The sequence below is a fragment of the Belonocnema kinseyi genome, chromosome 6 (genome assembly GCF_010883055.1).
Source record: "Belonocnema kinseyi isolate 2016_QV_RU_SX_M_011 chromosome 6, B_treatae_v1, whole genome shotgun sequence".
Taxonomy (NCBI): Eukaryota; Metazoa; Arthropoda; class Insecta; order Hymenoptera; family Cynipidae; genus Belonocnema; species Belonocnema kinseyi.
Window position 1 is genome coordinate 34,791,244 of NC_046662.1, and position 4,193 is coordinate 34,795,436.

The following is a 4,193-nucleotide window of genomic DNA, read 5'->3' on the forward strand; positions in this document are numbered from 1 at the left end:
CCTTAGAATTACTCAAGCTAGAGGAAACGGAAGGCACTATAGAGAACTTCTGTGTACAAATTATGTCTTTACAAGTCGTGGTACTTCAGAATATAACATCCATTTGTCTATTTTCGCGTATACTGGTATTAAGAAAAAAACGTGCAGAATATCCCTATGGTTTTGCCTATTTTCTGCATCTATGGGGAAAAGGAGACGTGTACAAGAAGTTCTAAGGCCAGATTTAGATTTAGCGGTTCAAAATCTATAAGGGTAGCCTAGTCGCTTGTTTCGTGCAGGTAATTATTTGTTATAATCTGTGTGACTAGAAAACCCCTAGTCTTTTCCCTACTTTTCGAATCTAGGGAGAAAAAGGTAAAAGCTCGAAAAAATTAGAGGTAAACTGGAGAGGAAGTAGCATTTGTCTTCTTTTGTGCTTTATAAGTCAGTTTAACATGCGCAAGACCTTCAATTTCCGTAGACTTATCCTAGCTAGGGGAGACGGTTAGCACACTGGGGAATTTTTGTGTTTGGATTTAATCTATAAGAGTTACAACACATAAGAATATGACACCAGTACCTTTATTATTCTGTATACGAGGATTATCAAACAATGTCAAGAAGAGCCCCAGTTCTTCTCCTATTTTCTGCATCTAGGGGAAAACTGAGACGTGTAGGACAAATTCTGAGGTCAGATTTGGATTCAACAGCGCAAACTCCATAAGGGTAACCTAATCACTTGTCTCTTAAAGACAAATTTTTTGTATGGCCTGTGTGACGAGAAAATGCCTAGGCTTTTCGCTACTTTTTAAATTTAGGGGAAAACTGAGCTATGTAGAAGAAATTCTGACGCCATATTTGGATTCCACGGCTCAAAATCCATAAGGGTATCCTAGTCAATTGTCTCGCGCAGGCACCTTTTTTGTGGGCCTGTGTAATTATATTTAAAAAACATGAAGCGATATATATGAAATCAAGTGATTGATGCATAACATTATATTTTCACTGATGATCTTTTTATCAAAATAAATTATACCACTCTCAGCTTTTAACCCTGGATCAACGATGAGGACGTGATGGTATGACTGATCCCATAAAAAAATCACCTTTTAGTAATAAATGACAAATACGATAGAACTAAAAAATTGTGTTGATTAAAAAAAAAATTAACTTTAAATGTGAAAACTCAACGGCTGCATCTTTTAGTCGTAGTAAATAAGAAGGGTCGCTTATTAAATTAATTATCATGGTGACATTTTCGAAGGCAATGCGTGTGGAAAATTGCTATGGGAAGCTGATAAACTCAACGATAAAGAAATATATGGAGAGCTTGGGCCATTTGTTTTGACACCTTACATTAAAGCCTTGCAAATAATGAATAAAATTATAAATGCATGTTTTACGTTAAAAAGACTTGAATCGAGCGATACTATCACAAAATTTATTGATGAGTTACGCAAAACACTGTTGGTCATAAAAACATCAAGAACATTAAAATTGTATGTTCTCCTTTAACATCTTAGCCAATATTTAGAGTTATCAAAAGATGAGCATGGATTAGGATTGTGATCTGAGCAAGCTGGAGAGGCATGCCACCATGAGATTCTGAAGTGTTGCAATAAATTGAAAATTAATTTAAACCTTTAAGGTCCCCATGAGGTCGGTAGTGCCCTAACACTTTATATTGAAATTTACGAAGTTCGTTCTTCTGCAGTTTTTAATTTTTTTTTTCAATATCTTGAAAAATCATTGAACAAGTAAAATCATCTTATAACAAGAAACTTAAGGGAATGCCCAACAAAATATCACGCCAAACTATTAAAAAGCTGCTACGCAATAAAAAATTGCAGCTGGGGTCTTCAACGACACCATGAGGACCTCAACGATGGACCAAAGTAAGTAATTTATTACTAAAAGGTAATTTTTTATGGGATCTGTCATACCACTACGTCCTCGTCGCTGATTCTAGGTTTAGAATAACATTTTTAAAGTTTGATATATATTTTTGACTATGTTTTAAGCGTAAATTAAATTTTTTAGAAAAAAATCAAAAAGGGAATCAGCTGGGATTTCGGGTTTGACATTTTTAAGTATTTTCAGACACTATAGAAGTATCTATACTGGTACTTTTTAGCGAAATATCTAGCAAACTTTTCTGGTTTAGTTGGATGCCGTGGCATACGATTAAAGAAAAAGCGATTTACGTATCAGTACCCAGTGAGTACAAAATTTAGCACCGTCTTCACGACATCGTTACGACATCTTTACGACAACTTTACGACATCCTATGTCCATGTCGTTTCGGTGTCTTTGCGATATCGTAAAGACATCGTCAGATCATACGACTTATTTACGATATCGTAGACGCCTTAACGACATGGACATAGGATGTCATAAAGTTGTCGTAACGATGTCCTAAAGACGTCGCTAAACTTTGTGCCCACTGGGTATACAAAAGAAAGGGAGATAAATGCGACTGCAATAATCACAGAGGAATTAGCTTATTAAGTAAAGTTAGTAAAAGATACTCAAAAATACTTATTTGCAGGGTTATGAAAATATCAGAAAAAAATATTTTGCAAATACAAAATGGGTTTACGCCAGGAAGGTCATATACGGATCAAATATTTAGCTTAAGGCCAAACACAGAAAAAAGTTTGAGGTTTGCTGTCAAACTTGACAGCAAAACAATATCTAAATTATTATCTACTAATCCCATCTCTTTAAGTCTTTACGCACTCCCAAAAATCCACACAAACAACATTCCACTCAGACCGATGTTTAGCGCAATAAACTCACTAACTTACAACCAAGCACGCTTCTTCACTAAAAAAATTAATCCTTTCACATTCCGATTTGGCTTTCCGTTCCTGTTGGATTTAAAAAAAAGACTTGGTTGACCAATCAGGTACGACCAGTCTCCACGGTGGGCACTCTGACCAATCACAGGCATTTTAGAGAGTATAAATTAGAACAATATAACCTGATACCTCAGTTTCAAATTAGCCCTGAAGAAGTGAACTGCAATGTTCATGAAAAGTAGGCAAACATTTTTTTTATTTATGCAATCGTGTATAGTACATATAGGTCTGCAGTGACCTTAACGACAAGTGACGCATAATGCACTTTTGTAGAGCATCAATTACATTCTTTGAAGCAAAGCTATACGTTCTGAGGTATGATTCAAAAGGTAATGTTCTTGACTTTATGAAACAATTTTGAAATCATTTGGTATGTTCTTGGTTTTCCTAGAATATTTTATTAATTTTTTTTAATGTTCGAGAATATTTAGGAATTTTTTAGAGAAAAAATATATTGTTTTATATAGGAAATTTTTTTAAGAACTAAATTCTTTATTTAAACTTCTATAGTTTTTTTATAATTTAAATGTTCCAATTTTCTTTTTGTATTGTGAAAATTTACGACAGCCATCGGAAATTTTTTAAACAGTTTAAAATTAACAAAGTAGCAACGATTTATTTGATAATATAAAAAATCGAATTTCAAAAATTTTTCACAAGTGATGACCAACAAAATAAAAAGTTTTCAATCCGCAATGATGAAGGAAGTTTTTATGGGAATTCAAATGCGTTCATATGCGCCATTAAGAAAAAATGTTGTGCCACATTCATAACCGAGTTATCAGCGATCAAAATAGCTCATTAACAAAGATATCATGATTGGGGGGGGGGGGGCAGTATATCGCAGGTGTTAAACCCTCAACAGTGATGTGCAATATAAAGTTGCTGACATCGATCTTGAAAGAGGCGGATATAAGCGAATTTCAATCATATCTAAAAAGATCATTATAAATTTTTAAATTCCAATTTATGTTATTTGTAGATATCATCGGGTATAGGATTGGTAGCAAGTGGTGACGGGGGTGCATTATGGTTTTTTGTTCATTGGGAAAGTGAAGCATATGAGCGCATTTGAAATCCTATACGAAAAGATCATCATCAATTTTTATATTGCAATTTAAGTGTTTTGGAGATATCATCGGTTAGTGAATTGTAACAATAATTGATAAGGGGGGTGATTATGGTTTTTTGGCAATTTAGAAAGTGGCACATATGAGCGCATTAGAAGACCAAATAATCCATGTCCTCAACTTTATTTTTTAGTGGTGGTGCATTTGAGCGCATTTGAAGTTATGAAATATAGGTATGAAGAATTTGGAAAAATGTTATTAGTTTAGAAAAATCGCGCCAGCC